Below are 13,217 nucleotides of genomic sequence, written 5' to 3' on the forward strand. Positions count from 1 at the left end.
ACTTTCCTCTGGGCCCTGATCAAGCCTAAAGAAGATATCTACAAAAGACCAGCACCAGACAGTGAATCTATACACCGAGATGGAAGGAGACTAGTGAGGGTAACAGCTAACTTAGGCTACTTTCACACTTGCGCTTGATCGGATCCGTTCTGAACGGATCCGATCATATTAATGCAGACGGAGGCTCCGTTCAGTACGGATCCGTCTGCATTAATAACTTAGAAAAATTTCGCAAGTGTGCAAGTAGCCTGAGCGGATCCGTTCAGACTTTCAATGTAAAGTCAATGGGGGACGGATCCGCTTGAAGATTGAGCCATATGGTGACATCTTCAAGCGGATCCGTTCCCATTGACTTACATTGTAAGTCTGAACGGATCCGCACGCCTCCGCACGGCCAGGCGGACAGCTGAACGCTGCAAGCAGCGTTCAGCTGTCCGCCTGTCCGTGCGGAGGCGAGCGGAGCGGAGGCTGAACGCCGCCAGACTGATGCAGTCTGAGCGGATCCGCTCCATTCAGACTGCATCAGGGCTGGACGGAGGCGTTCGGGTCCGCTCGTGAGCTCCTTCAAACGGAGCTCACGAACGGACCTATGAACGCTAGTGTGAAAGTAGCCTAAGGCTTATAGACCTCATTAGCACAAGTGATCAGGAGTAGCTTTCAGAGTGCCTGAACACAACCAGACAATTTAGGCCAAATTGTCATTATCACTAACCTAACCTTCCTTGAGAAAATATAAAATCAGTTTCTAGATGAGTTTCCTGCCAAATAATGAAGCAGATGTGTTTGCCCTCCGTGAGGAAAACTCCTAGATGAATAATTATTAGCATCTTCAGTGCCAGTGTGCTGTGAAGTAAATAGGATTTATACCAGGATCCTTGCCTGCCAAGAGTCTAGTCCTAAAATAACAACTCGAATACATTTGCCACTACCAGATAATAGGATTACCAGTGAACTTATTGCTTATGCCATGTAAAAGCTTCTTATTGATAAACTGCACCAACTGTCCAGAGGCTATTGATCTTCAGTAAATGTTCAACTGGTTTACAATTACTGACTCCTTATTCTTACAACTACTACTCTCAACATTTGCACCTAACGGTGATGACGTCACGAACCAGGTAGCCCAGTCACAAGCACCCTAAACATCACCACCATCAAGGACACCTCAACCAACATCTGGCTAGTGTTCCCTGCAACAGAGAGTGCCCCGGAAGATCTCATGCTGTCTTTCCATCCACTGCACTGCTGACCCAGGGAGGCATCTGCTAACCGTGGGACTACTTAAAAGTGGCACTATTGAAGGCAACAGAAAATTGCATTAGGCTTGTCAGTAAAAGCAAAAAAAGGAAGAGACCACTGTGGTACTCAGCAGAAGTGGCCAAAATCATTAAAAACAAAAAGATAGCATTTAGGAATTTATAAAAAAAAAAAAAACGAGGATGACAGGCAAATTTATAAGATTAGGCAGAGAGAGGCCAAACAAGTTATAAGAGCTACTAAAGCACAGGCAGAAGAGAAATTAGCTCAGTCAGGGAAAAAAAGGCGATAAGGCATTATACATAAATGAAAAAAGAAAACTAAAACAAGGAATTACCAAATTAAAAACAAAAGAAGGAAGGTATATGGAAGAAGATAAAGAACTAGCTGATTGCCTCAATGAATACTTCTGTTCGGTTTTTACAAAGGAAAATGAAGGAAAAGGACCTCAGTTAGGAAAGAAGACTAATAATTATTTTGATGCATGTGTCTTTACAGAGGAAGAGGTTCTAAGTTAGCTGTCTAAAATTAATACAAATAAGTCACAGGGGCCTGATGGGATACACCCAAAGCTATTAAAAGAGCTCAGCGGTGAACTAGCAAAACCATTAACAGATTTATTTAACCAATCACTGGCAACAGGAGTCGTCCCAGAAGATTAGAAATTAGCAAATGTTGTGCCCATTCACAAGAAAGGTAGTAGGGAGGAATCGGGCAACCATAAGCCAGTAAGCCTGACATCAATAGTGGGGAAATTAATGGAAACCATACTTGAGAGGATTGTGGAACATCTAAAATCCCATGGATTGAAAGATGAAAAATAGCATGGGTTTACTTCAGGGAGATCATGTCAAACTAATCTTATTGATTTTTTTGATTGGGTGACTAAAATAATAGATGGAGGAGGTGCAGTAGACATTTCTTATCTAGACTTTAGTAAGGCTTTTGATACTGTCCCACATAGAAGGCTTATCAATAAATTAGAGTCTTTGGGCTTGGACTCCCATATTGTTGAATGGGTTAGGCAGTGGATGAGGGACAGACAGAGGGTTGTAGTCAATGGAGTATATTCAGACCATGGTATTGTTACCAGTGGGGTACCTCAGGGATCTGTTCTGGGACCCATATTGTTTAATATCTTTATCAGTGAAATTGCAGAAGGCCTCGATGGTAAGGTGTGTCTTTTTGCTGATGACACAAAGACTTGTAGCAGGGTTGATGTTCCTGGAGGGATACACCAAATGGAAAAGGATTTAGGAAAACTAGAGGAATGGTCAAAAATGTGGCAACTAAAATTTAATGTTGATAAGTGCAAGATAATGCACCTGGGACGTAAAAACCCAAGAGCAGAATATAAAATCAGTGATACAGTCCTAACCTCAGTATCTGAGGAAAGGGATTTAGGGGTCATTATTTCAGAAGACTTACAGGTAGGCAGACCATGTCATAAAGCAGGAAATGCTAGCAGAATGCTTGGGTGTATAGGGAGAGGCATTACCAGTAGACAGAGGGAGGCGCTCATGCCGCTCTACAGAGCACTAGTGAGACCTCATCTGGAGTATTGTGCTCAGTACTGGAGACCATATCTCCAGAAGGATATTGATACTTTGGAGAGAGTTCAGAGAAGAGCTACTAAACTGGTACATGGATTGCAGGATAAAACTTACCAGGAAAGATTAAGGACCTTAACATGTATAGCTTGGAAGAAAGATGAGACAGAGGGGATATGATAGAAACTGCTAAATACATAAAGGGAATCAACAAGGTAAAAGAGGAGAGAATATTTAAAATAAGAAAAACTGCTACAAGAGGACATCGTTTTAAATTAGAGGGGCAAAGGTTTAAAAGTAATATCAGGAAGTATTACTTTACTGAGAGAGTAGTGGATGCATGGAATAGCCTTCCTGCAGAAGTGGTAGCTGCAAATACAGTGAAGGAGTGGAACCTGTCACCAGTTTTATGGTGTCCTAACTAAGGGCAACATAAATAAGTGACTGATTCGCTTAGCAAAATGCTGGGTCACTTTCTTTAATTGACCCAGTCAATCTGCCAACATCTTGTATTGAAAAGCTCCAGCTCTTAATGATGAGTGATGAATATTCATGAGCTCCTGACTCTCCCCACCCACCTGCTGCTGAATGACAGTTTGTTTCCACATGAATCAGCAGCAGGTGGGCAGGGGCGTGGCTATAGCTCTGAATTAAATATACGCTGGACTCCAGTAAGTGAATACATCTAAGGCACCTTTTAGTAGTTAATGATTGTATATAATTAGTTAGATTATAATCAAATATCCACATAACAGGTTCCCTTTAAGCATGCATGGGATAGGCATAAGGCCATCCTTCATATAAGATAGGGCCAGAGGCTATCCATAGTATTCAGTATATTGGGCAGACTAGATGGGCCAAATGGTTCTTATCTGCCGACACATTCTATGTTTCTATGTGAGTACAAACCACTGCTACCCCCTTCGGCCCTCCATGAGCCTCGCGTGTTTTCCTCTGCAGTCCGTCACGCTGCATATGCACCTAATGTAAGGACAGCTGCTTGGCTAAAAAGCACTTTGAACACTATTTCCTCCTTTGCCTCTGGTATTGTGGTGATTTTATATCTTACCTTAAATCCTCTACTACATACATCATCTCAGAGATCAGCTATCTCATATAAAGCTTTAAAAAGAGTGCATACGGCATTAAAGAAACTGAGTGCGAGCGATGTCTGGTGCACACTACATGCCGACAGACGTGATCATACATTTTACTTGAATACCCACAAGTCCTATCAAAGACTAGATTACTTTCTGCTAAGCAACAGGTGCCTCTCGGAGGTGGTTGATGCCGATGTTCATTGTATCACCACATCTGACCACACCAATGTAACTTTCACGCTAGCACTTACAGCTCTGTCCAGGCGAGAGTGGACATGGCGGCTGAACCCCGCCCTCCTAGATACAACACAAGAGGTAAACACTATTGCTAGTAAAATAGCTCAGTTCTTCGCTGAAAATGATTCCCCTCAGGTCTCACAAACTTGCTTTTGGGAAGCACATAAAACAGTGCTGAGAGGCGAATTAATTGCTTTAGGCTCCTATCAAAAGAAACAGAGAACTCGCCAAATTATGACCCTACTCTCCCAAATAACATCATTAGATAGCGCACACAAAAGATCACTGGCAGTGGCGGCCCAGGACGAGCTAATTCAACTGAGATCCTCTCTTAAAGTGTCATGGTCTTACCTTCTCACTGTTCTCCTTCGTTTGACATGTGCTGGCGGCCATCTTGGTTTCTGGGTTTCTTGTAGCCTCCCACCCTGCGGCTTCTCCTTCCCACTGGGAGGAGCTGGATGCCTAGCTCATATATATAGGAGGTCTGTGGCTTCAGTTCCTTGCTTGGTCCTCCTGTTTTCACATGCTTCTAAGACTGCTGCTGCTTCTGGTTCCTGATCCTGGCCTCGTCTGACTACCCCGTTGGTTCCTGATCCTGGCTTCGTCTGACTACCCCGTTGGTTCCTGATCCTGGCTTCGTCTGACTACCCTGCTGGTTCCTGATCCAGGCTTCGTCTGACTACCCTTCTAGTTCCTGACCCCTGTCTACGCAAGACCCTGCTTCGGTTTAGCCATCCGCTTGGACTTTTGCTTACAGCTTGATTTGCAATAAAGCCTTCTTATTTCCACTTATCTCTTGTTGTACGTCTGGTTCATGGTTCCATGACATTAGGACCAAGCCATGAATTTTGACGGTACAGGGCCATCCTCGCTACCTACGCTGGTTGCCAGACTTGATCAGCAGGATCACCTGTTGGGTCGGTTCGCTGTGGCGTTGCAAACCCTGCTTGAACGCACGGCTCATTTCGCTTCCGTTGCCGATGGGTCGGTTGTCACTCCTGGGCCCGCTCCTACTGCCGCTCCGGTTGTTGCGCAAGAGTCTACCCCGACACCTGTTGCTGCGCCTGCGGTGTCTCGGGGTATGACCGGTTCTGCCCCCCTTCCACAGCGCTTTGGAGGAGAGCCAACTCAGTGCCGAGGTTTCCTTAACCAGGTGGGCATTTATTTCGAGTTGCTGCCACATGCCTTTCCTACTGAGAGATCAAAGGTGGGCTTCTTGATCTCGCTGCTCTCGGAAAAGGCCTTGGCCTGGGCCAGCCCTTTATTGGAGAACAACAATCCGGTGGTTGCCGAGTTTTCCGGTTTTGTTGCTTCTCTTCGGAAGGTATTCGATGTGCCGGCTCGTGCTGCCTCTGCTGCGAAGCTCCTTATGTCCATCAGACAGGGTTCACGATCCGTAGCTGAATACGCCATCGAGTTTCGTACCCTGGCAGCAGAGGTGGGCTGGAATAATGAGGCTCTGGTCGCTGCTTTCTCTCATGGTCTCTCGGATGCCTTGAAGGATGAGGTTGCAGCTAAGGACCTACCAGTGGAGCTCGAGTCTCTTATTTCTTTCCTGATTTTGATTGACACCAGACTCAGGGAGAGGCCTTCCTTTAAGGAGAGCCTGCGGAGGTCTTCTAACAGATTGGCGCCTACGTTTGCTGTCCCACCCGTGCCTCCCTCTCCTCCCACGCCTCCTGGGGATGACTTGTCTGGGGGTGAACCCATGCAGCTGGGGTTTGCTCGCCTGTCCGAGGGGGAGAGGGTACTCCGGAGACGCGAGGGCCGATGCATGTACTGTGGTCTCGGTGGGCATTTTCGGTTGGCATGTCCGAACCGTCCGGGAAACGCTCGCACCTGAGATCCTGTCGGGGGCAGATCTTGGGTGGAGTCTCCTCGTCCCCGGTTTCCCGTGTTGACAAACCACTGATCACTGTTGTCCTCTCCTGGGTCGGGGGCTCGGTGACGACCCAGGCGTTGGTGGACTCTGGTGCTGGTGGTTTGTTCATTGATAGTGTGTTCGCTGCCGCCAATTCCATTCCTCTGCAGTCTCGAGGTTCCCCACTGGCTCTTGAGGCGATAGACGGCAGACCCCTTCTGCCGCCACACGTGACTCATGAGACCCTTCCAGTGGGGATAGCCATTGGTGCCGTTCACAGAGAGTCGGTCTGTCTCCAGGTGATTTCGTCTCCACACTACCCGGTGGTCTTGGGGTACCCCTGGCTCCAGAAGCATAATCCGACTTTCGATTGGAGATCGGCCGAGATCCTCTCAGGGTCACCGCAGTGTGGGGCTAGTTGCATCCATGGGCCTGTCAAGTTGCTGTGTACTTCCTCGGACTCTCTGTTGCCTCCTGAATACGAAGAGTACCGGGATGTATTCGATAAGGTGCGCGCGGTTGCCCTACCTCCGCACCGCCCATACGATTGTGCCATAGAGTTACAATCTGGTGCCGTTCCTCCTCGTGGCAAAGTCTATCCACTGTCGGTAGCGGAGAATGAGGCCATGGAGGAGTACGTGAGGGAGGCGCTTTCACGCGGACACATTCGCAAATCCTCGTCCCCGGCAGGGGCTGGATTTTTCTTTGTGAAAAAGAAGGGCGGTGAGTTGAGGCCTTGCATCGATTACAGGGGTCTCAATCGCATCACGATCAAGAACGCTTACCCGATACCCTTGATTTCCGAGCTGTTCGATCGCCTCAAAGGGGCCACGGTCTTTACCAAACTCGACCTGAGGGCGGCATATAACCTGGTAAGGATCAAGGCGGGCGATGAGTGGAAGACCGCGTTTAACACCAGGACCGGTCATTATGAATCCTTGGTTATGCCCTTTGGGTTGTGCAATGCGCCCGCAGTCTTCCAGGAATTCATCAACGATGTTTTCCGTGACCTGTTGCAGCAGTGTGTGGTGGTCTATTTGGATGACATCTTGGTATATTCTGAATCCATGGAGGCCCACATTATGGATGTCAGACGAGTGTTGCAACGGTTACGAGAGAACAGGCTGTTCGGTAAGCTTGAGAAATGCGAATTTCACCGATCCCAGGTAACCTTCTTAGGTTACATCATTTCCGCTGAGGGGTTCTCCATGGATCCTGAGAAGGTTTCGGCTGTCTTACAGTGGCCCCAGCCCAGTGGTCTCCGTGCCCTGCAGCGCTTTTTGGGCTTCGCCAATTATTATCGGAAGTTCATCAGGGACTTTTCTATGCTAGCCAAGCCTCTCACGGATCTGACCAGGAAGGGCAGTAATTTCCAGGTCTGGCCGCTCGAGGCCATCCGAGCTTTTGAGGCTCTAAAGTCCGCCTTTGTGTCGGCTCCGATTCTGTCGCATCCCAACCCTGGGTTGCCCTTTGTCCTCGAGGTGGACGCGTCTGAGACGGGAGTAGGCGCCCTTCTGTCTCAGCGTAGAACACCAGAGGGTCCTCTGCTTCCCTGTGGGTTTTACTCCCGGAAACTGTCTTCCGCGGAGTGCAACTATCAGATTGGTGACAGGGAGTTATTGGCCATCGTGCAGGCCCTTAAAGAATGGAGGCACTTGCTCGAGGGTTCGGTGGTTCCGGTTCTCATCCTGACGGACCACAAGAATCTGACCTACCTTTCTGAGGCCAAGAGATTGACACCACGTCAGGCCAGATGGGCTCTGTTCTTGTCACGTTTTAATTACGTGGTCTCCTACCTACCCGGTTCCAAGAACATCAGAGTGGATGCCTTATCACGGCAGTACTCCGAGCTGTCCGGGGAGGAGTCGATTCCGACTTCGGTCATACCTCCGAATCAGATCCTGGCCGCCATTCGCACCAGCCTGACCTCTCCCCTGGGTGAGCAGATTTTGGCGGCTCAATCTGGTGCTCCCTCTGGGAGACCCAACGGCAGGTGTTTTGTGCCTGAGGAGTTGCGCACTCGGTTGTTGCGAACCTACCATAACTCCAAGGCCGCGGGGCATCCTGGTAAGAATCAGCTGTCCTGGGCTGTTTCACGTCTGTTCTGGTGGCCTTCTCTACGTTCCGACATCGCCGCATATGTAGCGGCATGCTCCGTTTGTGCCCAGAGTAAGTCCCCTCGGCACCTTCCGTTGGGCCTTTTGCAACCCATAGCCACCGGGGAGCGCCCATGGTCACACCTGGGGATTGATTTCATTGTGGACCTCCCTGCATCCCGAGGCCATACGGTCATTCTCATGATTGTGGATCGGTTTTCCAAAATGTGCCACTGTGTTCCTCTCAAGAAGTTACCCTCTGCACAAGAGTTGGCCACGATTTTCGCCAGGGAGGTCTTCCGGTTGCACGGTTTGCCCAAGGAGATTGTGTCGGATCGGGGGAGTCAGTTTGTGTCCAGGTTCTGGCGCGCCTTTTGCTCCCAGTTGGGGATTCATCTCTCTTTCTCCTCGGCCTACCACCCTCAGTCCAATGGGGCCGCAGAACGATCCAATCAGGCCTTGGAGCAATTCCTTCGTTGCTATGTCTCCGATCACCAAGACAATTGGGTTGACCTCCTGCCTTGGGCTGAGTTTGCCAGGAACACGGCGGTGAACTCTTCCTCTGGGACGTCTCCCTTCATGGCCAATTATGGGTTCCAACCTGCCGTGTTACCGGAGGTATTCTCTCCCCAGGATATTCCGGCTGTGGAGGATCACCTTTCCGTCCTACGTGCTTCTTGGGTACAGATCCAGAGGTCCCTTGAGGTCTCTGTGCAGCGCCAGAGACTCCAGGCTGATCGCAGACGAGCGCCCGCTCCTTCCTACCAGGTCGGAGACCGTGTATGGTTGTCCACCCGCAACCTCAACCTTCGAGTGCCCACTCCCAAGCTGGCGCCTCGCTTTGTTGGTCCCTTCCGAGTGCTTCGCAGGGTAAACCCAGTAGCCTATGCCCTTGCGCTTCCTCCTGGCATGCGGATCTCCAACGTGTTTCATGTCTCCCTGTTGAAGCCATTGGTGTGTAATCGTTTCACTTCCTCGGTTCCTCGGCCCCGTCCGGTCCAAGTGGGCAATCGTGAGGAATATGAGGTGAGCAATATCCTGGACTCACGCCTGGTCCGCGGTCGGTTGCAGTTTTTGGTCCATTGGCGTGGTTATGGTCCAGAGGAGCGTTCCTGGGTTCCCTCCGCAGATGTCCATGCTCCTGCTTTGCTCCGAGCCTTCCACGCACGCTTCCCTCAGAAACCGTTCCTTACTCCGCGGAGGAGGGGCCCTTGAGGGGGAGGTACTGTCATGGTCTTACCTTCTCACTGTTCTCCTTCGTTTGACATGTGCTGGCGGCCATCTTGGTTTCTGGGTTTCTTGTAGCCTCCCACCCTGCGGCTTCTCCTTCCCACTGGGAGGAGCTGGATGCCTAGCTCATATATATAGGAGGTCTGTGGCTTCAATTCCTTGCTTGGTCCTCCTGTGTTCACATGCTTCTAAGACTGCTGCTGCTTCTGGTTCCTGATCCTGGCCTCGTCTGACTACCCCGTTGGTTCCTGATCCTGGCTTCGTCTGACTACCCCGTTGGTTCCTGATCCTGGCTTCGTCTGACTACCCTGCTGGTTCCTGATCCAGGCTTCGTCTGACTACCCTTCTAGTTCCTGACCCCTGTCTACGCAAGACCCTGCTTCGGTTTAGCCATCCGCTTGGACTTTTGCTTACAGCTTGATTTGCAATAAAGCCTTCTTATTTCCACTTATCTCTTGTTGTACGTCTGGTTCATGGTTCCATGACATAAAGATATACTTAAAGGGGTTCTCCAGAAATTAAAAAAGTCAAAATACTTAAATATTACTTTAATATAAATATATTCTCAAATACCTTTCATTATTTATAATGGCTCACTTTGTCTGCGGAGCAATCATCAGGGGAAACAAAATGGCCGCTGTCCCATTAGTTCACACAAAACCTGTCCTGATCACACATGAGGACAAGTTACTTTACAACACTGAGGTAAAGTGCTGCCTCCTCCTCCTCTCTACTTGTCAGGGATTATTATACTGAATACAGATGATAAGAACTTTAGCTGAATCTCTGGGGAATTTAGTTCATGAGGAGACATGAAGTACAGCGAGGACGGACAGGACAGGCTGTGGTAATGTGTTGCTGTGGTAATGGAGGCTGAATTCAAGTGCTGCTACTCATTAGCCACATCTGCACCTCATGTATAGTCCTGTATATTACACTGCACCCCATATATAGTATGTATATTATACTGTACCCCATGTATAATCCTGTATATTACACTGTACCCCATGTATAGTATGTATATTATACTGTACCCCATGTATAATCCTGTATATTACACTGCACCCCATGTATAGTCTGTATATTACACTGCACCCCATGTATACTCCTGTATATTACACTGCACCCCATGTATAATCCTGTATATTACACTGCACCCCATGTATAGTCTGTATATTACACTGCACCCCATGTATAGTCTGTATATTACACTGCACCCCATGTATAGTCCTGTATATTATACTGCACCCCATGTATAGTCTGTATATTACACTGCACCCCATGTATAGTCCTGTATATTACACTGCACCCCATGTATACTCCTGTATATTACACTGCACCCCATGTATAGTCCTGTATATTACACTGCACCCCATGTATAGTCCTGTATATTACACTGCGTCCCATGTACAGTCCTGTATATTATACTGTACCCCATGTATAGTCCTGTATATTACACTGCACCTCATGTATAATCCTGTATATTACACTGCACCCCATGTATAGTCCTGCATATTACACTGCCCCCCATGTACAGTCCTGTATATTACACTGCCCCCCATGTATAGTCCTGTATATTATACTGTACCCCATGTATAGTCCTGTATATTACACTGCACCCCATGTACAGTCCTGTATATTACACTGCACCCCACAATAATCCACTGTAAAGTATCAAAAATATCTTTAAAATATTTTTTTTATTGTGAAAATATTACATTATAGATAAATATCTGTAAGCACTCCAATCATTTCACACACAATGTATCACTCCCATCCTCTCATACACAGTTTATCACCCCCACCATCATACAACCAATGTTTTATTCCCATCATGTCACACACAATGCATATCTCCCATTATCTTATACATAATTCATCACTCCCACCATCTCTTACACATTATATCACTCCCCTCTATCATCTAACACATCGGGTCAGATTAACAGTAAAACTGTCTTTGTTGCCCATAGCGACCAATCACAGCGCAGCTTTTATTTTCAAAGAGCCAAATAGAAAGCTGCGATGTGATTGGCTTCTATAGGGACCAAAGTCCTCTGTGGTCATATATCCCACCCCTCATCCCAAAATCTATGTGAAGAGAATGAACAAACATGAAGAAAATTTCAGGGAAGAACATGTATGTACATGATGTGATATTAAAAACGTGAGTTCAGTACATCCAATATGGCCGCTCTCATGCTAAGGCACTTCTTGTGATGTCATCAATAGATGCTTGTCCCCCTGCCCCCCCCCCCCTCCTCTTGCATGACCTTTTTACTTGTGATGTCATAATGGGGCACGACTCATTTACTTATGACATAGACAGGGTGTGTGGTCTGATCCCATAAATTGGGGTCACACCCTGACAGCAGTGTCAGTATCTCTAGCTGGCTCTCACCATGGGGAAGTCCTGGAAGAAGAGGAGGTTGATGCCAAAGACTATTCCTGTGATGAATGCTGTAGAGAAAATGGATGTCGGCCCTCGACAGTATCCTGATGATGTTGACATGAAGTCCGATCACGGTGATGACAAAATGGATGTTGGCCCTCGCCAGTATCCGGAGGATGTGGAGATGGAGGACCTTCCGGGGAACACCACTAACATCAGGGCCTCAAGTACCCGGAAGAGAAAGCGGCCAAGCTGTATCATCTGCCGCCGGCTATACAGACGTGGACAAAATTGTTGGTACCCTTTGGTCAATGAAAGAAAAAGTCACAATGGTCACAGAAATAACTTTAATCTGACAAAAGTAATAATAAATTAAAATTCTATAAATGTTAACCAATGAAAGTCAGACATTGTTTTTCAACCATGCTTCAACAGAATTATGTAAAAAAATAAACTCATGAAACAGGCATGGACAAAAATGATGGTACCCCTAGAAAACACAGAACATAATGTGACCAAAGGGACATGTTAATTCAAGGTGTGTCCACTAATTAGCATCACAGGTGTCTACAACCTTGTAATCAGCCATTGGGCCTATATATATGGCTCCAGGTAATCACTGTGTTGTTTGGTGATATGGTGTGTACCACACTCGACATGGACCAGAGGAAGCAAAGGAAAGAGCTGTCTCAAGAGATCAGAAAGAAAATTATAGACAAGCATGTTAAAGGTAAAGGCTATAAGACCATCTCCAAGCAACTAGATGTTCCTGTGAGTACAGTTGCACATATTATTCATAAGTTTAAGATCCATGGGACTGTAGCCAACCTCCCTGGACGTGGCCGCAGGAGGAAAATTGATGACAAATCTAAGAGACGGATAATCCGAATGGTAACAAAAGAGCCTAGAAAGACTTCTAAAGAGATTCAAGGTGAACTTCATGCTCAAGGAACATCAGTGTCAGATCGCACCATCCGTCGTTGTTTGAGCCAAAGTGGACTACATGGGAGACGACCAAGGAGGACACCATTGTTGAAAACGAATCATAAAAAAGCAAGACTGGAATATGCCAAACTACATGTTGACAAGCCACAAAGCTTCTGGGAGAATGTCCTGTGGACAGATGAGACAAAAATCGAAGTTTTTGCCAAGGCACATCAGCTGTATGTTCACAGACGAAAAAATGAAGCATATCAAGAAAAGAACACTGTCCCTACTGTGAAACATGGAGGAGGCTCTGTTATGTTCTGGGGCTGCTTTGCTGCGTCTGGCACAGGGTGTCTTGAATCTGTGCAGGGTACAATGAAATCTCAAGACTATCAAGGAATTCTAGAGAGAAATGTACTAGCCAGTGTCAGAAAGCTTGGTCTCAGTCGCAGGTCATGGGTCTTGCAACAGGACAATGACCCAAAACACACCGCTAAAAACACCCAAGAATGGCTAAGAGGAAAAAATTGGACTATTCTAAAGTGGCCTTCTATGAGCCCTGACCTC

The sequence above is a fragment of the Bufo gargarizans genome, chromosome 9 (genome assembly GCF_014858855.1).
Source record: "Bufo gargarizans isolate SCDJY-AF-19 chromosome 9, ASM1485885v1, whole genome shotgun sequence".
NCBI classification, from domain to species: domain Eukaryota; kingdom Metazoa; phylum Chordata; class Amphibia; order Anura; family Bufonidae; genus Bufo; species Bufo gargarizans.